Below are 22,178 nucleotides of genomic sequence, written 5' to 3'. Positions count from 1 at the left end.
TTGTACATGACTATTGTGTAGGCCCGCTTCAGTGTTTTGCACTTTTAGTTACATATGTTTTCATTAAGGTTGGTAATGGTCTGAAATCAATTGAGTTTTACTTGTGCTAAATTCTTGATGTCACCATATCATGCACGTACTTATTGTACTTCTAAAAGTCCAAAGTGCATGAAACAGATATAAGTCATGGGTTGACATTGCATGTGCTTAAACACTTGGACATAAAGTTTGGATAGAGCCAGTTATATTTGAAAAAAGTTAGTTAGTAAGAGACGGTCAAAAAAGTCAGTTATACTTGAAACGGTACCACCTATTGGCAAGAGACGGTCGAAACCTTTACACAAGGCAACTGTTTGTACCAGATTTATAGAAGGCAACAGTTGAAACACATAAGGGGCAATTTTTCATGATTTTTTGTTTGAACAGTTGCTTCAACAACTTTGTGTTATTTTAATACCAACAATCTCTTGTCCTTGTATGAACAGAAAGTCAGAAAGTACGTCAGGATCTCTTTCAGTATAATAACAAAGTGTGTTTCTATTTCAAAATAGAAATGACAACACCACTAGGTTCTCCTATTCATGTTGTTCCTATTTCATTTGCTAGACCTACTAGTTCGTTGAATATTATGGACATTTCGGTCCCCGATGAAGACCTTATGTTCGTAGGAGTGGAGCTCAACAACTACGGGTGTCTACTAGCAATGGTGGATACTGGTTCAACTCATACGTTAATCTCTAAGTATATCCGAGGTTATTGGACTGAAACTCACAAAATGTAAAGGCTCTATGAGAGGCTTGAACCAAGAAGCCAAACCGGTGAAAGGACTCGCTTTGGAAGTTGACATTAAGATGCACAACTGGCGAGGAAAAGTGGACATGATGGTAGCTCACTTAGACCATTTTCAAGTCATTCATGAAATGAACTTCTTGAAAGCAAACAAGGTGGTGGCAATGCCACACTTGGGGGGGGGGGAATTCACATTAGAGTCAGGGTCAGGAACTATATTCTTACATCCTAATAACTGAGACAAACGATAATTCAGGCAATCAGCGTTAAATCCTCTAAACTATTTTGTCCACTAAAATAAAAAGAGATTGGATGGTTTAGACGACTATATATATAGGTATTTGTTATTGACGGACCTCATATTGTGTTGAGCAGACCCCAAAAAAAAACAATTATTACAAGTGTGTCATTGGTCCCAAAAAGTTGAATTCGAAAACTCCAAGCTTAAACTTAAACGACCTGACTAAGTCATTTATTGTGCGAACCCAACGATATGGCCACACCGTTTGGACTAAGTATCCAACGATATGGCCACATCATTTGGACTAAGTCCCAAACTACTTGGCCACACCGTTTGGGACTTAGTCCAAACGATGTGCCCACACCGGTCAAGAGGCCAAGAAACAGAACTTTATATTTTTTCAAAGTTCAAATTCCAAATTATGTGGCCACACTGTTTGGACTAAGTCTCCAACGATATGGTCACACCGTTTGGACTAAGTGCTCAACGATATGGCCACACCGTTTGGGATTTGAACTTTGAAAAAATATAAAGTTCTATTTTTTGGCCTCTTGAACGGTGTGGGCACAACGTTTGGACTAAGTCCCAAACGGTGTGGCCAAGTCGTTTGGGACTTAGTCCAAACGGTGTGGCCATATCATTGGATTTGCACAATGAACGACCTAGCCGGGTCGTTTAAGCTTGGAGTTTTCGAATTCAATTTTTTGGGACCAATAACACACTTATAATAATTGTATTTTTTTTTACTTTTTGGGACCAATAACACACTTGTAATAATTGTTTTTTTTTTTTTTGGTATGTGCACAATAGTCAGTAATAGGACTCATATATATATATATATATATATATATATATATATATATATATATATATATATATATATATAGGTATATAAAGAGATGTATCGATATCGCTAAGATTCTTGTCCACTTATTCTGCAAACTGGCAACCATTAGAATAAGTTTACAAAAAGAAAAGGGTAAAAAGGATATATCACTTTCAATAAAAATAAAAATAGCCGTATTTATTTTTATTGCATGACTCCAACAGTTTACCTCCCTCTCACTCGTCTCCCTAAAATTTTTCTCTCTCTCTTCAATTCATGCACCTGAAAAGCGAAACATGGTGATTAAATAGAGAGTTCTCATAATCAACTTGTAGCAATTCGAGTTTTTACTGGTCGAAAATTAGGAAATGTCGCTGGTGATTATCCCAAATGCCGAGATCTTGTTCTTGGACATGGTGCCTTGATCCCATTGCTTGCACAGTTGAATGAGCATGCCAAGCTTTCTATTCTTAGAAATGCCACTTGGACTTTATCAAATTTTTGCCACAGCCTCCGTTCGAACAGGTTGGATATCCACATAGTGACATATATTCTAGTAGATATTTTATTGTGGTGTAACTTATTTGTGATTACATTTGGGCTGACAAAGCCTGCACTCCTCTGAGCTTGGCGGCGAGAAGAAGCACTTGTGGATGCATGTTGGGCACTATCTTATTTGTCTGATGGTACGAATGACAAAATCCTCGGCTTGTTGAGCTCTTGTTGTGAGTGTTGGATTTCAGTTAAGTTCTATTAAAAATATATCAACTGATGAATTATCTGCTTTCTTCTATATATCGTTGATTGAAATTTGAACATCTACTGCATTCTTTCTTTCTCAGTCATCCATCGCCTTCCGTGCTAATCCCTACCCTTCGAACAGCTGGAAATATTGTTACTGGAGATGATATGCAGACTCAGGTAATACATACTGTGAAATTTTCCCATTAATATTGATTCTATCTTTCATGGTCACTCTATTTTTTCATTAGAGTTATCTTGGAATTTGATCCCCTCCCTAAAAATCAGCTTGATCTGTCCCGACATGGTTTTATAGTCAAATATGTTTAATCTTATTTACAGTCATTGTCAATATGTGTTTGTCTTCTCTACAAAATAAGCCCGCACCTGTTTTTTTTTAAAGAGTCTTAGTGATGTGACTCTGAACCCTCTAGAGAGCAAACAAGTTTATAACCAGTTTTTACTTAGTTAGGGAAGAGATATGATGTAACTATATAGGTAATAAAAAGTTTGCAAGGACATTAATATATTTTTAAGGGTCTTTTTGTAGTAAGTCACACTATATTAGCGCGATTTTGAGTTTAGTCACACTCCGTCAACAAGTCTGTCTCAAGTTGTTAGTCAACATATTTGACTAGGTTTGACCGTACATTGACCGTATATATAAGGCCTGTGTCAAATAAGGCCTGCAGCAGTTCAGCTAGCTGCATTGGAGACACTTTGTTTGTCTTCATGGCTACTGAAGTCACTTTGCCCTGTTCCAATCTAAGACCTAAAAAATCCCAACTACGAGTTGTATGCAATCGCAATGGCCTGCTCCTAAACAATTATATCACACCCTCCATGCCTGCCAAATTTCAGTTTTAAATGTTAGACATTAGATATACAATATTTCAGTTGCACATAGTGCTTGGTGTGCTTGAGAAATTAAAGCTTTGAGTTTTCAGTTTCTCACTTTCTAAGGTGGCAGCTTGAGTTGAGTTCAAGACTACGAAAAGCCGAGAGAAGCTTTGTCTATAGCTATAAAGCGAGGATGTGCCTCTCAGATCTTCTTTCTTGAATCAAACATTAGCATGTCAATATCAGTTTAAGTAGCAGAAATACAAGATATTTAGTCAATTATAGACACATGCCTAGGAAATATCCTTGAGAGAAGTTGAAATTCGGATTTGGAAGTGAGGACAGGATCATAGTATTGACTTACCGCCCCTAGGTAGACTATATAAACATGTAAACCATGAACAATTTAAGAATGAGCAAGACTACATGATATTTAATTTTCAATGAAAGGAATCAACAAAATGAAACATTTTGATTATTAAGGTTCCATGTTTTATGGATGTTGAATGAATAAAACAAAGTGAGAGGAGAAGAGCATGAAACTGATGAACAAAACTAGACATTATCTCCTACAGAAAACCTACTGTGCCACTTAAGGTTAAATAGTGAGAGAAAGGGTACCAAAGGGGTTGTCCATGGTAATGCAGTATTTTATATTCCATTTTTCCTTCAAACCAATAAAACAACATACAATCTAATTTATATGCAACTCTTAAACCCAAATCTAAACAACCCATAAACTACTAAGATTATATCAGATCAAAGCATGATTATCATAAAAACGAAACAAACAATAATAATAAATCTCATGAAAATAAAATAGTGAAAGAGATTTATAGTTGCGGTAAACGTTAGCATGCACCATGATTTTGGGTTTCGATTTTTGAAGAGGCAAGTTTGTGAATCAAACTCGAAATCAATTTGTGGGTTTTGAAATTTTGGGTTATGGATGATAGCTATTGTTGATTTTGGGTTTCGATTTTTGAAGATGAGAGAGAGAGAGAGAGAGAGAGAGAGACTATAATTTTTGAAGATGGTGACACACTAGAATACAAGACTTTTAGCTTGTAAACTATAGTAACTGAGCTTCAGAGAGGCATAGATAGAATAAGCTATAAGCAAATAGAAATTGCTATAAACCTAAAGTAGAGATGCAAACGATAAGACGTAGATCATACATCTTCTTATAAGATATAGAGGTAGGGGAAAAAAAGGGATTGACTAAGTAGTAGATATGGGATTGAGGGGCACAAGGGTGGGGAGAGGTCATGCTAGACTCCATTCTGCCTCCCGGCTTCCTTGCTTATCTCACTCTCATCCAACTAATCAATGCAATTAATCAATGCAATTGGAGGAGAATTGCTTGCCCATCTTCTTCTTCCTTACTAGGGTGAGGTTTTTTCATTCTTAAACAAGAAGAAAACCCATAGGAGCAAAAGAAAGCTGATTCTCGAGAGACTTCTTACAGGAAGCTAGGAAGCACGGATACGACACACGACACGGATACGACACGACACGGATACGCGGACACGACATTTTTCAAAAATATAGGATACAGATACGTTATGGACACGTTTGAATAATATATATATATATTTCGCCGTCACAGAAGGGGCACGAAGCCAGTGGAAGCTGGCGGAGTGTAATCCCCATGAACCAGATTTTTTTGGGTTTTCTATATTATATTGTAAACTGACTATTTTCCTATATAAGAAAAGTGTGAGGAGGGGCTGAAACCTAACTAAGCCGTCCTTTTTTCTCTCTCAAAAATTTCTTGTATGCATGAGATTACTATTATGGCGTGTCCCTGGCATGTCGAAAATTAAAAAACAAAATTATAAAATCGGATACTCCAAATCGCATATCCGACACGTACCGGCGCCGATTGGGGCGTATCCGTGTCGGACACGTATCGGACACCGATACTTCACCCTTAGAGACGTATCGGTGCTTCATAGGCAGGAAGTATAGCTAGAGTTGTAGGAAGTTAGCTTTGTATCCTTTGTTTGGACTTACCTTCGAAGTAATATCCCTCAAAGGAAATTGCTCAAAACTGGGAATCAATTCAGTAAGAAAATCTTCTTCTATGTGCCCTTACCTTCCCCGGAAGTCCCTCCTTGCCTAGTTTGTTTAAAGGCTTTTGCTTGACGCAATAATCAATAAGCAAAAAAAGAATTAAGTAATAAGTAATAAAGAAAAAATCGTGAATAAAAAAGTGGGATACTGATACTCACCAAAACAAAGCGTCTACTCGCTTCCGCGCTTCGGAGTTCGTGGATCGAAGTCGTAGACCGATTTAGTACCCGCTTCAATCTCTTGAATGGGCTTCAAGCTCGTGATAAACATCGATAAATGGGCGATATCAAGCCGGTGCCTCCCCTTCAATGTCGCGAGATTGAAGTTACGTATCAACTTCATCGATTGATGTTGTTGAAGTAGCGAATGAATCATTCATTTAAGTTGAATCAATGGAAGTTGGGGGTTCAGAAGCTCGCTCTCCCCTAATTGGGTATCCCCGCCAAAGAGAGAAATGACTTTCTTTATTAGAGTAGTTCCCGGGATACTCCCCAACAATTGGCTCAATGGCAATGCTTGGTGCACTTAGGCTTTGCTCAAGCCACCCAGCTGCCCTTGTTTGTTTTATTGTTATTTATTGTTAATAAAAGCGGTCTTTGAGGGTGGTCTACGATCGGATGGTGTGGAATCCCAGTTCAAACTATTTCTTTTAAGGATCCTCTAACGACTTGAAGGCCGCTATTCCCCGACCTTAGGAAGGAATAGAGTAAGGCGGCTTAATCGCTTGAGTGTTATGATCTTTCGTTAAAGAATTAGAAGATATGGTGAACCGAGTAGATGATATCTTAACAAACAACTAGAATAATCCAAAAACGAGTTTCTGAGTGGCTTAAGGCATTCATTGGTTTGCTAAATCGACATACAAGAGAATAGGAGAATTCAATCTAGCAGAAACCGCTAACTTAGTAAGAAAATGCTATATAGCCATGGAGGCTACATGGTGTTCGTGTTAGCACTCGTGAGAATCAAAATAAGATTCCTTTATCTCATTCGACTCTGCCAACGCTAGGCTTATAATGATAACACCAACCATCATTGCCAATGATCTTGTTTTCCGGTAGGCATTCGTTCCTCCTCTTTCTTATTCCTTTCCTCCGGATGCGCTCCTCGTAAAGTAAAGAACCTTGCCAAGATCTCTCATCTTCCGAACTGTAAAGGGTTGGGGTCAAGATGAATCGGGAGCGATAACTCTGGCTGAAGTTTTTATTTTGCTTCATTTGTTCTCAACTCTGCTAAGCGTTAAGATATTCTTCTCTTCCACTTCGTTAGTTGCTCTCGCCATCATGTTGTTCTCTTCCGAGGCGGTTTGCAATTTCATGAATTCGCCCCCACCCGGTAATCCATTTCGCTTATGGCTCTATTCTTCCAAATCGGAGACCAGCTCCATTTGCAATGTTTTTCCTCGATTCATCGAAGGGCAATATTTGCTGAGTATAATTTCCTTCCAAAGACCCTTCTGTACCATAATTAGTATCCAATCTTTGCTTGCGCAAGCGCTTGACTAGCCCCCTCAAACCATTCCCCTGATATGCGGACCTCCTGCATCTCTCTCGTTGAATGATTTCTTCCCATTTCACTAGGGTTCCAAACGCGTGGCCCTCGACTTCCCACCCCGAGTCATTTCCTGATTATCTTATTTCATTCTTCGGCCTTTGGGAATCGCTAGTAGGGAAGCTCACCGGCATGTTTTAGTCGATTTTATTAGCTTGACCCTTTCTACAAAGGACAACCATCTATCTGTTGGCATATCTAATCTTAACAATAAGTGAATCTTTCTTGAATCTTATTCCACCTAGTCTTTTTCTTGAACTCCTTAGTTTGGATGAGGATTCCAAGGTTCTGATTGTTCCTTAGAGTAAAAATGAGCTCGCCCGAACCTTATAGTTTCCTCCTCGAGTTCTGCGGGATAAAACCTTGCCTTGCTCTTTTCTTATTAATTTTGACCGCTTACAGAAAAAAGGTTTATAGCCTTAAGAACCTAGCCCTCCCAGTTTCTCTTCCTCCATGAGAATTATGTTATCCTTTCTATTCAGTGGCCGTGGTTAATTGCTTGAACATTTGGGGCGAGTTTCACACCTCTTGATTGGCCTAGGCTTATACCCTGTTCGGATACTTTCGATATAATCTGCGATAAGAATGAACAAGTAAAGGGGCCCTACGTTGTAAAGGGGGCATCCTTGCCTGAGTCCACGACTCGCCTTGAAGAAATCTGCCTTAGAGTCGATAAGTGCCGTTGATGGGGAAATCCAAGGCCCATTGATACATGTTTTGATAGTTTACCATTTCTCGGGAGAAGCTAAATTTGAGAGTTATGAATAAGAACGCGTGGTTCAAACAATCATAGGTGTTTGCCATGTCAAGTTGAACCAGTCTCTCTGTCTCCTTTTTGCAATTGGGAGAGATGGTTGAGTGGATGATTCTTTAAAATTTTAGCAACGATTTTTTCCCGAATGAGGCGCTGCCTGTTCTCTCGATCCCCATACCAAGCTTTGCATCCATGATTCTCTTGATTCTAATTTCAATCCTTTTGACTGAGATTTGTTTATTACAAAATAAATTGGCCTGAATCTAGATAGTCGGTTGGGACTTACCTCTTTTGGAATTCAAGTGAGGAAAGTACTATTGGCCCATCATCCGACCAATTTTCCCCGATATTCTCCACGTGAGTTAGCGGTCGACCTCGATCAATCGCCGAGAATTCTTGAAAAAAAGATTGGGAACCCGAGTGAAAGACTTTTCCTATTATTATGTGGTTTTAAAAAATCATATGCCGCTTATCCTACTATTAAGATTAGGGCTAGTGGAGTTTGGAGTTCACATTCATCAAGATAGAGTCCTGTGCCTACCTGCTAGTGTTGCCTTCCTCTCGTTAACGGATCCCTGGAAGTGTCTCTTAGCTTAGTCTTTAATCTCGGCTTGGGAGTGGAGTTACCCATTCCAGATCATGTCATGTGAACCCCTAGAGGTCAATCTCCTCCTATCCCCAAAACGCATCCAAAGGGCCCTATTTGAGAAAGAAAAACCAACGTTAGTCATGTCGGATAGGCAAACATACATGATAAAGGATTCCATCGCCACCTCACCTCACGTAACCGCTTGAAACCGTTGGTTGCCCACCCACCACATATATAGCTCCTCATCTCCCTCCTCTCGTCTCCTTTTCATTCATTCAAATTTGGGTATGCACTTCACCATGAAAGATCTTGGTGATCTTCTATTCTATGTCCTATCTTTCGATTCAAAATATCCTTATTCCGAAATAGCCAGTTTAGGAAAGGCAAGAGCATCTCCGCTAGCCAGCTAAGCTAGCCTGGTCATTCAAAGCTATCTTCTAAACCGACTGTGCACTCTATTCCATCCCTCAGCCACTCCTCTTTCCTTCCTCGCTTAAGGTCTCAAAGGGGAATTCATGAGAAGAGATCATATCGCTTCAAATAGGAAAGTGAAAACAGTAGCTGTAGGTTCCAGAGACCTATTAGCACTTTCCGTCAAGTGTATTCCCTTTAGCTCTTCTCGCTGAAAACATGCCTAAAAGTCAGTGGTTTTAACTACCTTTGAAACCACCCTCCTGATTTCCTGCTTACGCCTTCTTTACCACGTCTGTGCCTTTTCCTTGGTATTTGAACTTGTTGGCTAAGTAAGCATTGGACTTTTAGCTAACTCCCCGACCGACTCAAAGAGCCCACTTCCTTCGGTAGTAGTCTTTACTTTCGGTTGTTTAGTAGGTAGTCTGGTTGTTCTTTCGAATCGCGGTTAGGTTCCGTTCCTCTTCTTGTCCGCTTATCTAATAAAAACACTGAAGTTAAGTGAGCGCACCGACCCAACATTTAGGATCGTCTTCTCGGCGTCGGGGTCTCCCATCAAGTATACTACCCGGCCGGGTACATTTCCGGGTATGCTATGGCATATGCTAGGGCGGGGCAAGACTAGTACTTTCACATCGGGGTTCCGGCCTCTCTGTCGGAGAGGGAAGAGTTTGCTCCTCGGTCTTCTACCTTCCCGCTTATCGTCTCGGCTTTTCCTTTCTTAACTCCTCGTTTTCGGTTTGGCAACATCGCGTGTTCCACGAATTGGCTACGGGGATCATCCAACCCTTTCTCTGAATGAGAAAAATAAAAAGTGCAAGATCGGTGATCGGTGCTTTCATCTTAGGAAACCCTCATACATAAATGGCTTTTACCTATCCTATTATTTATATCCTTCTTCTCTGCAGTCTACGGAATGCCCACTCTCTAAGCTAATCTGCGGAATGAGATCGATCTTCATGACCCCCCGTTCCGCAAAGCAAGCCCCCATAGCGCGTGCTTACTCACCTTCCTCTTCGCTGGGCAATAGATTGGTCCAAAGACCCTCCTAACTTTGAGACTTTATCGCGTAGTGCTTGCTTTCTTAAAGGCATTCGACTTAAGTCCCGCCGGTCGCGGATATGGGTGTTGTGGATGTAGAAGGGATGGGGAAGGGGTTCACCAATGGAAGGCAACCCTTAATCGTGCAAAACTAGGACTGGCGGATGAGCGGTAATGACTTAATCAAGCAAGTTAGATCCGTGGCTCGTAATGATTACGATTCTCTTCACGAAGGAAGGTCGCGAATCGGTTGGACAACGAAAGGCTACAAACACTATTTTCTTATAATATCCGTTCATTATCCGTTAATAAGCGGGCGGCATTGCTTGAAGAAGGTGATACCTATGGAGTGGCTCCATCCATCCTTTCGATACAACCGCCGGACTGGAGAGGAAGAATCAAAGTGGTAATGCGAGACAGAAATCAAACTAATAGCTAACGCGAAACGGCTTTTGCACTAGCTAAGTTTGGATGCTTGTTCTCTGTTTTGTCATCCCAACCCCTGAATGTCTAAGGCTTATTAGATTGAGAATGTTCTTTTTTGTACTTGAGCCAGCTTCACGCCTGAGAACACCTTGAATATTGGTTCTACTCCAAAATACCTTCTTTGCTTCTTTGAGCTCTGTTAGCTTACTTCCCTCCCCTACCTTTTCATTTTACATCCCTTGCTTCTCTGCGAACGGCTCCTCCACTTTTTCCCTCTTTAATTGTTACCATTAGCGGTTCGGTGGAATCAGACATAAACCAAGTCCAAGAAAACCGAGGGGTATAAAGTTCATGGTAGGTAGTTCCAATGCGGCAATTAACATCCTTTTAGTGAGTAGTTTCAATTGATGACCCTGAGGCGAGGAATAAGTCATCCAAGGTAAGCTCCTTCCTTACCGATCAGTAATTATAAGATTTGGAGCTGTTGGTTATAACTCTGTCACTAGTGATGGTGCAGCTTTCACCCCTGCAAAGAGGTAAACAGGAGGGCCGGGGGGATTAAATATGGATATGGTGGTGGAGATGTTGCTTTCTTCACCACTGTGGAGGCATAAGCTGATGTTCCCACAATTGGTACTACTTTCTCACATCAATCAGTCTGAGACTTCCTTTGAAGAAGAATAAGATTCAATTCAGAGGTTGGTTTTCTTTCCTACTTTTTACCGTACTAGTCATAATCTGCTTCCGCTTTGCTTCTTCGCTTTATCCCGATAGGGTCTTTAGTGGGCAATGGTTCCCATACCAAATTGAAAGTTCCAACGCTTAGCATATCCACTTCCGTATGGATGGAAATAGAATAGAAGATCAAAATCCAGTCATTTATCCAAAACCGAATGAGGGCTTATTCTATTCACCGAAATGAAGCGAGTAGTCCCCCAAAACGCATCTATTAGTTAAAGGGGTTGGGGTATGGGACGAAGCATAGGGAGTGATAGCAACAATTGATCCCGACCGGTTTTATCAAGACCAAGAGCATTCCTACGGATTGAGATTAAGAACAACCAATGGTGGAGGCAGTTGATCTTAATCACCCAATTACTAATTAATAATAACAAGACAGCCCGGAGTGAAAGGCAGCGGATAAGGGACTGATGAATATATATCTCCACAATTTGGATGAAAGAATCTTTTTTCTTCGAATGATTGCTCCAACTATGCGATATGCCCGTTATGCTTACCCATATGCCTACAAAACGTTGCTCATAGCCCTGTTACTGGGGAGCGCAAGGGCCGTTGCAACAGAGTACGCCTTTATTTTTTAAGGTGGTCGACCTTTATCATTTCTGCATCTTTCTCCCATGCTTTCCGCGAATCGTCAGTCTTGGTAGTTTTCATATGCCCTCTCTTCTCTGGTTCTCTTTTCTTCTTTCAAGGTGGATGTCTAAGAAGCTAGGTATTTTCTTTCATTTCTTCGTTATTGTTGTCACTCTTAATCCTCTTTAGGGGGACCCCCTTTTTTAGTCTAAGCCACTAAAGGCCTAGTTTTAAGGTTTCCCAAAGTGCCTTCACCCACAGAAGGCTTACAAGCCGGTCACCGTTGACGGAGTAAGAGCCCTTCATCACTATGACTTAGGTCAACTAAAGCACCCACCCCGAAAGAGCAAAAGAGTCTGTCTTGTCTATCCCATATTCCCATAGTCCCTTGACTTGATAGCCAAAAGGAAGTAATGAGCCAAAGGATTTTCTGGATTTGAATGAGAAAGAGAGGAAGCCCTTCAATGGTAGTTACTTTAGTTCCCCTTTCATCAGGATTTGGGGATTGGATTTGGTTGGTCTTTCGAGAAAGTAGGCTTTCTTTTGTGTCCTCTCAAGCTCACTATTTCCGCATCTACAGGTCTTCATCGAGTGATTCTCTATGACATGCCTCAAACGTTACTTTTTCTTTAGTGAGATTTTTTACTTTCCTACAGCTATAGCTGGGTGACTCTGGAGCTTCTTCTTTATAGTCCACAGACAGGAAGAAAATCCCACCCTTTTCTCTATGCCCCGGAATCGGATCGGGTAGGAAGTCCTGGCTCTTAGTCTGCTCTTCGTTTCGTCAACTGGAGATGAAAACGGAGCTTATACTAGACCACCCCAAACAACATTTAACTAGAGTTGTAGATAGGCCAGTTGTAAGATGGTTGTAACCAAAGTTGATCATCTTAGGATGAGATCTGAGAGACCAAGAGGGGTGTGAGATTAGAGTGTCACCCTAAGAGTGTCACTATAGCCAAACCGTATCTATATATATAGGGAGGGATAGAGGCACATTCATTATGCGCACATTATAGCCACATTTTCGACCTACAAATGAATTAAGGTCTAGTATTTTGTGGAGATGATCTCCCCACCATGAAGATCATTCTCACAAAAAATCATAATATTTGGATATGTCTAACCATGTAAAAATTAGTGTTCATTTGTGTTCATTTTTTAATTTTTCATCTAACGGTCTAAAAGTTTTGTGAGCATGTTCTAATGTTAGACTTCTTTGAATGAGCTGAATTTTTGTGAGCATGTTCTCCATGGTGGGGAGATCATATCTACAAAAAATCAGCCCTTAATTCAACTTTTAAGTCTATGATTTTACTTGGATTAATTTACAATGTTGCTATAATGTGCGCATAAGAATCTCTCTCTCTCTCTCTCTCTCTCTCTCTCTCTCTCTCTCTCTCTCTCTCTATATATATATATATATATATATATATATATATATATTTTTTTTTTTTTTTTTTTTTTTTTTTAGAAATAAACCAATCCATCATCACTCACCACCATACTCGAGGACAATCTCAGTGGTCGAAAACAAATCTCAGTGGTCAACATACAGTCAAACCTAGTCAAATACGTTGACTAACAACTTGAGACAGACTTAGTGACGGAGTGTGACTAAAATCAAAATTTTGAACTTCGTGTGAATAAACTCAAAATCGTGCTAATATAGTGTGACGTACTACAAAAAGACCTTATTTTTAACTTCTTTGAATCGTTACTTTGTTTTGTCTTTGATGATTTTCTTCTACTTTTTATAGGCTATAATCAACTTTCAAGCGCTTCCGTGCCTGTTGAGCTAATAACCACAAGAAGAGTATCAAGAAAGAAGCTTGCTGGACCATTTCAAATATTACTGCGGGAAATAAGGATCAAATACAGGTACGGAATATATTCTCCTTTCACTATTCTATTATTACTCTATTTTGTCTACTACTGTGAATTGGGAATTTTTTTTATCCTGATATTATATGTTGGTTGAAGGACTTGGTGGGTGTGCTTCCACAACCGAAATCCTTTGAAATAAGATGTAATTTGAGTTTAGAACGTTGCTGCCACTTCAAGACTGCAAAATTTTATAAGAGTTTATATTTTCTTTGTAGGGATTTTGGTCGTATAATTAGCACATAAAATCCTTGAATTAAGCTAAGTTTAGGTTAAAACCTAATTAGGAATGTTACCTGAATTTTTAAAGTGAAGAAACACAGCTGTTGCTTTTATACCTTCATTTGGTTGTGAAAGAAATGAAATGTGATGTGAACAAGGCCGGCAAAAGCTCTCCCAGTTTTTTTTTTTTTTTTTTGGGTTCTGGCGGCTTTTAACTGCATAGAATATAAAACTTATCTTAAAAATATTCCTTTATTATCTTAAAATTTTAATATATGTTGTTATACTACAGACTGTAATTGCTGCAGATATTATTGGCCCCTTAGTTCGTTTGCTCCAAATTGCTGAGTTTGATATTAAGAAAGAGGCTGCTTGGCCGCTTGGGCATTATCAAATGCTATTTCTGGTGGTGATCATAATCAAATCAAGTATATACATCTCAATTTTACATCTCCCTGCCTTTTTCTCAACTAGTATATTCTTAGTCCATTTGCACTGCACCATTTGGGTGATTTTGCAACCTTTGGATTTCTTATTTGTAACATATATTGATTCGTTAGGTAATTTTTCACACTTATTATCCGTTATCAATGTTTCTAACCGTGGGGGGTGCCTGCGCTTTTAACTGCATAGAATATAAAACTTATCTTAAAAATATTCCTTTATTATCTTAAAATTTTAATATATGTTTTTATTCTATAGACTGTAATTGTTGCAAATATTATTGGCCCCTTAGTTCGTTTGCTCCAAACTGCTGAGTTTGATATTAAGAAAGAGGCTACTTGGCTGCTTGGGCATTATCAAATGCTACTTCTGGTGGTGATCATAATCAAATCAAGTATATACATCTCAATTTTACATCTCCCTGCCTTTTTCTCAACTGGTATATTCTTAGTCCATTTGCACTGCACCATTTGGGTGATTTTGCAACCTTTGAGATTTCTTATTTGTAACATATATTGATTCGTTAGGTAATTTTTCACACTTATTATCCGTTATCAATGTTTCTAACCGTTAGTAAGTATCTATTCAAATTCTTGAATTATTCTGTAACGTTTATTGGATATTTAGTGACGCTTAGTAATGTGTGACAAAGCTAAAAATCACGCTAGGAAAAAAAAGAGAAAAAAAAAACGAAAAGTTAAGCGGAGTTTTTTAGTTCTCGGCCCCCATCTAATCTAATCTAAAAAGAGAAATATCACATATGCTAAAAATAAAAATAGGGTTTTGATTTCGTTGTCGCTACCGCTGCTGCTACTAGGGTTTTGATTTCGGTAAGTCGTCTTCTCGCCGTGTCCCCGTGTCTAACTATTTTCAGCTTGCCGTGTCCAAATCGCTGTACTTGTGTCCAAATCGGACACTCGTTCCCGTACCCATGCAACACAGGTTTATACCTTTGTCATTCCTGTGTTGTTGGTAAGAGTCAAATGGAATCACACCATTCACATAAACTTAGGATCATCATGTAAGATACCATGTCAGGTGCATTCTCTAGTTATTTTTTTTGCTTTATTGCATTATTTTATTTGTTGACCTCATGTAGTTGACTATCCAATTTGCTTAATTAGGGAAGCATGTTATCACTTGAAATATTTCTAAATAGTAAACCTTAGCCTCAAAGAATTTTTTTTGTTTGTGGAACTTGCCTTGTTGCTGATTCTTGTACCTTAAGCTTGTTTCACCTCATTCATAACCAATTGATTCACACTATTGGTTAAAACTTAGTTTAGTACACGCTGCTCATCCTGAACTAAGTTTGCTATTTTATTGTGAACCTCCTACTATATGATTTGAACCTAGTTCTTTCTTACACTCTTAGTTTTATACGATTATGCTTTGAATTGATTGAAATATTGAAGGTTGTGAAATTCTAATTATAAGAAGGTACTCAAGGAATGTTGGATTTCTTTCTTCTTTATATGTGTAAATGGTTGTTGTTAAAAATGTGTACCCCCTTGAGCTTTTAATGAGGGCATGATCCACCCTGATGTATTTTTTAAACTTATTCCCAAACAAACAACTATGATTGACATGCTATGATTGCTTGTTTTGGAGTTTGAAGAATTGAAACATGGGCGTCGATGTTTGTAAAGTGAAGAATTGGTCTTCGTATGCTTGAGTTCGGGATAATACAGGTAATATCTCTCTCTCAACTATGTTGCCTTTCAAAGAATTCATTCTTTTCATCATAATTTTGTAGGAATTAAGCAAGGCCCAGCAATATAGATGTGTAATGACTTTATATAAGCACGGTGGATCTGAAAAGGCTATGCTGGTCTCATGGAGGATATGATGACTGGTGAAGTGGTCAGTATGTTTTCTGTGCTTTTGTATATTTTTTAATCATTTGGTCCTTGAATGTTTTTATGTACCCAAGTTAAAATCCTAGAGATAACTCTTTTGTCTGTACATGAGGTTGGCTAAAATGGTTTTTAGCTTTGACAACAACTAAGGAGTTAATAGTAAGCATATTCACTACAAACAAGTGCTGTTAGCGAAATGAGTTTCGAGAAAATGTTTGTTCTCACTCAAACTCATTCAAACCATATATGTACAAAACAGAAAAAAAAAAAATGCAGCTGCGAAAGCAATCCATTCAAGCCTGCGTGTTTGTAGTATGCCTAAGCTTGGCATAGCATAGATAATCTCTCTCTGCCCGACACCCTTTTACCTATTTGTTTTCTACTGCTTGACTTCCTTTTATTTATTTATATTGAAGTATCCGATGAAAGGGACTTCTATGATGATACCACGCCAAAGTCATCCCCTGATACTTTGCAACTGCTAAAGGCGGAACTTTTGTACAATTGATGGTATTCAGCTACTCTGGTTTGAAACCAAATAAGATTTCTCGGTTTGAATGCATAAGCTTTTTTGCGTCTGGTTTTAGTGGTACTTTCATTCTAGTGGCTTTAGATTGCTTTTGAGCTCGTATGCACTCATGACAAGAATAGACTAGGTCCCATGCATATAGTGAGGTTACACATTTAATATGTTTTGACAATCATATTAGCATATCCTGAATAGTAAGCATTAAAGGTCTATCTTGACTTTATTCCTAAAATCGTTTTTGTTTTTTGCATGTAAGGATAGGGAATCATCTTTGTTTTTTGCATAAGAACACTTCATAGCCCTTTGCTAGGTGCAGTCCATGTTGTGATGGTTTATGCTCTTGTGAATATTATTTATCTGCCATGTGAAATTATCCTAGCTACTGGCTTTTACATTAGTATGTTAGGATGGTCTACCTAATCAGTAGGCATGCATCCTGAGTTCCTCTATAAAACAAAGTTTCAAAGCCACTGGCCCGAGGTATTATCTTCTCAATTACACTCATAAGAATATGTATGAGTACACACTATTGTGCTTGTTGGATTTTAATGCTGTGATCCCCCATTTAATAATGTTTTTCTTTTCTGTAATTCAGTTTGACTACCTCTAGAGCTTGGAAATAAAGGAGAAAATCAACAAGATAAGATGGTGCCAGACAACTAACAGTTCCTTGTTTCTTTTCTCTACTAATGATAAAACAATTAAATCTTGGAAGGTATACTTTATGGATTTGATAAGCACCACAAGTTTTTCTTTTCGAAGTAGCATCTTGCATAATGTTTGACACATATTCTTTGGAAGTCTTGAGTTCTGTGGATAGCTATTCCCTTAACTATTTGGTATTATCTGGTTTGAAGGTACATTATTTATTTTTTGACCAAAGTCCTAAATTTGAATATATGTTAAAAGCATTCTCCCCTGCCCCTTAACATGTCAAGTTGTTTTCCTCTTCTCTCTCTTTAATTTGGTATTCTGATTTTGCAGGTGCCACCACCTTGACATTTAGTGTTATCAGCCACAAAGTTTTTGGAAGCTTTTGTAGTTCAAGAACCAATTGAGTATAAGAGAAACTTCAAAGGTGCATTTATTACCTTGGCTATCATTGCATTGTATGGTGGTATACATCATGAAGCTGTTGTATAGTCTTTGGTGGACTTGTTAATCACTTATTGAGGTGGATGATAAGATAATAATAATTTATGTTTCTTTCTTTCTATATCTTCATATCTTCACCGTGTTTTCAGTTTTTGATAATTTTCTCCATTCTAAAACAGTTGGATGCTTGGGAGTTTTGGTCAATAGGGTTGATGGGGGGGGGGAGTGGGGTACAAGTAGTCGAGTATTATACAACTAGAAGGCACGTAGTAAGTACTGTTTCACAATCTTTATCAATTACAAAGTTGTATATATTGGTTTCTTTCTAACAAGGTATGTTTCCTTGATTTTCAGGCACCGTATATAATACCAATATTTTGTTAAGTGTTCAATAGCATCTGTAAACGTTTTTGAAAGAGTTGGATCTGTCAACCACTTAATGCAGTTGTCATGGCACCTAGTCCTACACTCAAGGTTAGTTTTTCATTGTAATTGGACCCAGTTCTCCATCAAGATGGATAAAGTTCCATTATACACATTGCTTACATGTCAAATATGTTATTCACTTGTATGTACACCAACAAATATGGTTTTTCCTAGGTGCACTCATCATCAACGAATCAAGAGACAATTCTTTTTTGTTTGGACATGTTAAGGTTGTCCCACCCATGTGTACACATGTCTTCATAAGTTCAATGCAGTGCTCAGGGGATTGAGTGCTTAAATTCTGCCTACAAACAATTACTTGAGAGCCTCACCGTTACTATGATATATGACTGAGTACCCCATGTACGGTTTCGGTTTTAAGAGTTTAAATTAGGCACAAATTTACTTTAGCATACTCTACTTATCAGTTTAGTGTCTAGTAATTAAAAGCACGAGGGTCTGATCACTTTGGATTTGTTAGCCTGAGTTTTCTGCTCTAACCATGCTTAGAACTCAAGTGTTGTTCTTATTTGAGTTTTTCTCTTAGCATATCATTCTTTGCTTGACATACAGTTTAGTTACCGGATGGTGCTTCTGACACTACAAAGTTTGAGGATGAAAGTAGAGCTGTCACTGGAAATTTGGAATATTAAAATGTTGCAGGTAATTCACTATTTTTTGTTTTTGAGCTAGGTGTTATGTTTTTCTTTTGTGTATAAAGGATTTACGGCTTCAGACGTGCTTCTTGTATTATAGCAGGATTATATTGATAACCATTGCAGGCTTTAGATGCCTTTATTGATGTTGTGGAACTTGAAAGTTGTCATGCGCTTCTTGTATTATAGCAGGATTATATTGATACAACTATAGCAGGCTTTAGATGCCTTTATTGACGTTGTGGACCTGAAAATTGTCATGCTTTATTTAAGAAGCTGAAGGTTTACGTGAACCTCCATTATTCTTGTGTCGTTTGATATAACTAGTATTTGTTTATTGGATAGATGTGGGACACATTAAGTACTTATATGTTGATTGATTTAAGCACCATGTACCTAAGTAAATTTTGGACAAGGTTGCTTACTGGAAAATAAAAGTTATTTTAATTCTAATGTATAAATCTCATGCCCTCATAGGTATTTTATGATTAAAACGTATCTTATGATGTGTGTTTGTGTTGATCGAGAATTCAATATTGGGAGGTTTGAAAATGCTTGTGGTGAAGTTTGGGGTGGACAATTTGTACCGATTATACTAATGCAAGCATTAAAGCGGTTACACATTTTATATACATGTACAACCTAAAATATACACTGTTCATGGGTTTTGAATTTAGTTCTCAAGTATTTCTTTGTTACCATTCTCAACCTTTTCTGGTCTCACTGTTTAAGCCGCGGCATGTGAGTGGTTAAAATCAGAACTGCGTGTTAATATGGTTGAGTTTGTTGCTAGTGAAATAACTGGTTTTGTCTTTTATTTATGTTTTGGTGTTTGCATGATCGAACTTGAATTTTATTAGTGTTTTAAGAATGCCCTGGGCTCATCAAGAATTTTAAGCTTTCATATATTTGCTACACTTTTGGATTTAAAATTGGCATTTGCAAATATTTTTGTAATATTAGTATGAATGTCCTTTAAAGTTTTGGAGTCTGAAGCTTTTCTACATCTTTTACTGCACTAACCTCTCATTATTAATCTGTGAATTCCAGGACTACCTTGAGTAAGATGATACAGAAACAATGAAGTCGCTTAATGCAGATCTTTTACCTTCACATGTTAATTAGTTAAATACGCGGGAATCCGTTTGTATATGATTTAAATGAAGAATAAATAAAATGTATCTATTTGAATCATGTTTTATGAATGGATTTTGGTATGTGATTTGACATAATATGTTATTCGTACCGTGTACATTAAGATTGGAACATGTTGCACCCTACGTGTAGCATTTAGTGTTGTTTGTATATGTAATAACGTCTTCTGGGAGAGCGATGTTATCTTATTTTACGTAATGTATTGTAAACTCTTATTGTTTCCTTGTTTTTGTTGGATTGATTGGAAAATGATTGGATTTGGTTGAAAATGCATTATGCAGGTCTCACATTCTTAAAAATGTTAAAAATATAAAGGAGATTATGTCGAAATTTTGAAATGAATGAAGTGTCAAGATGTAGTATTCGTTTTGATATAATTTGTATCGAGGTACTTTTCAACTAGGGTTATCTCGTTCAGTAAGAACTCTTTACTTCCACTGATTCTTCATTCTTTGTAAAAATCTCGTCCAATTGTAACCCTTGCATGAAACTGAGTTTAACAAGTAAATGGCCTGAGTCATCAATGAAATGGAATTATCTTATAATTAATAAGGTGTCTAATCTATATTCACACCAAGTATTCTTTTAAACACTTGGGTATGGAAATTTTAAGTACATGTATTTATAAATGTAACAAATTCATCTCCTAGCTAGTCACAAGATAGTTGGCAATATGACAAGTATAATGACAACAATATTTCACCCCATGATAGAATTGAAGTTGCCTACTTTTGATTTGATAGATAACGATCAAAATCAAGCTTAGTTATTGTTCTCCTATTTATAGGTGATTGCTTAGGCGTAATTACTGACTGAGGGTAGCAACACCAGTTCAGTGTACGTAATGTGATTTATTACATTTGACTCGACGTTTGTGGTAATATCTAGAGAAATATTGCTTAGCTTAGCTAATATTTGTGATTTACATACTTTATGCCAGGGGAATCAAAATTCAAATAAGGCATTTATGCAAAAGTCAACTCAAGGTCATTAGTTATACATATTAAGCTTTAACATCATGTATTCTGATGCAAACCTAAACTTTTCTCATGTTTAACCATCAAGCTATAAGTTAAGTAATATTGTTTTCAAATAGACCAAGTTGGCAGAAATGTTGAGGTCTACATCAATTATGACATGGCTATCAAGTCTCTCAACTCAGCGCACCCAGTTTACAATATGATTGAACCTATATTTTGCCAACTCAAAATTTTCTATGTCAAGCTTAATCGAACCAAATCATGTGTAGGGTTAGTAGCCTTTGCTCTAGTATGTGTGCTTGTGCCCATGGTTTTACGACTCGACGTGTTCAAGTCTGAACCAGAGTCAAAACTCCCAGTTGACTTTTTTATATTGAATTGGTTCAACATAGACTGGTTTCAACACCGATTTGAATGGTCCGATTCAAGTTAGAAACCATTAAACTCGGTTAAAAAAAGAAAAAATCGGTTCAACTCTATGATTTTTATTCAATCCAACCGAGTTGACTCAACCCAAATATTAATTACTTTTATTTAATCTTTGTTAACCTTAAATATATAGTTTAATACTTTCGTTAACAAAGAACCAGACGATTTTTAGTTGAACCAGTGGTTTGAACCGGGATCGGGGTTCAAAAACCGGTTCTGGTTCTGTAAACCATGTAGAACTATTTTCTTCCCGCCTGTTATATCGGTGAAAAATTTAAGCATGTCGCCCAAATTTCAATTTCCCAGTGAAATATTTAGAGACCGTACATAAAGTTTGCTCTCTTCTCTCTCCACCTCGCCACTAAATGACTAAAGATTTCAATTCCAAGCTTTGTAACCAACGTCTGCAAACTGGCAGGCAGGTAGGTTGCACCTATAATTACACCAACCCAAAAAAAAACTCCTCATTTTTCCAATCCCTTCTTCAGAGAGAGAGACAGAAAATAAAATACCGCAGTGGATTTGGAGAACGTACCATCAATAGATATAATGTCTGATTTTTTTCGTCAATCCAAACCCAATAAGCGTCTCATTCTCATTCTTATACCTTTTTTTTTCAATGTTGAGCGAGATGAATGGGTATTTCATTTTGGAGCTTTGAACATTATGATTTGTTTTGATTCTGATTTATATTATACCCCTAATTGATTGATTTGACTATAATTTTGACTGTAAAGATTTATTTAAATACCTATGATAAATAAACCTAGCTAATTACTCAAAAACCTAAAGTCCACTTGAATAAATAATATATGTATATTGATAGCTAATGATTCATTGCATATTTTGTTTGAAGGGTTTATGTTTTTCTAATATTTTTTGAAGGGGATTGCAAGCTCT

The 22,178-nt window shown here is 37.7% G+C and overlaps 2 long non-coding RNA genes and 1 pseudogene across 3 annotated transcripts; all 3 read left to right on the top strand.

Annotated features, from left to right (window-relative positions):
- Positions 1 to 628: 628 nt before the first annotated feature.
- On the top strand, positions 629 to 14,818 carry LOC147510411 (importin subunit alpha-1b-like; annotated as a pseudogene).
- A 721-nt stretch (positions 14,819 to 15,539) lies between these two features.
- LOC147510410 (uncharacterized) lies at positions 15,540 to 16,508 on the top strand. Its single transcript, XR_015216783.1, has 3 exons — positions 15,540 to 15,840; positions 15,906 to 16,012; positions 16,425 to 16,508. It is a non-coding gene; the product is annotated as an uncharacterized LOC147510410 (long non-coding RNA).
- A 1,342-nt stretch (positions 16,509 to 17,850) lies between these two features.
- On the top strand, positions 17,851 to 19,908 carry LOC147510409 (uncharacterized). 2 transcript variants are annotated; one of them, XR_015216782.1, is made up of 4 exons: positions 17,851 to 17,894; positions 17,987 to 18,106; positions 18,632 to 18,721; positions 19,765 to 19,908. It is a non-coding gene; the product is annotated as an uncharacterized LOC147510409 (long non-coding RNA). The 2 variants fall into 2 exon arrangements; XR_015216781.1 differs by having other exon boundaries at positions 17,865 to 17,901.
- The last annotated feature ends 2,270 nt before the right edge of the window (positions 19,909 to 22,178 follow it).

This window comes from Coptis chinensis, chromosome 3 (genome assembly GCF_015680905.1).
Source record: "Coptis chinensis isolate HL-2020 chromosome 3, ASM1568090v1, whole genome shotgun sequence".
NCBI classification, from domain to species: domain Eukaryota; kingdom Viridiplantae; phylum Streptophyta; class Magnoliopsida; order Ranunculales; family Ranunculaceae; genus Coptis; species Coptis chinensis.
This window is presented reverse-complemented; position numbering and strand designations above follow the sequence as displayed.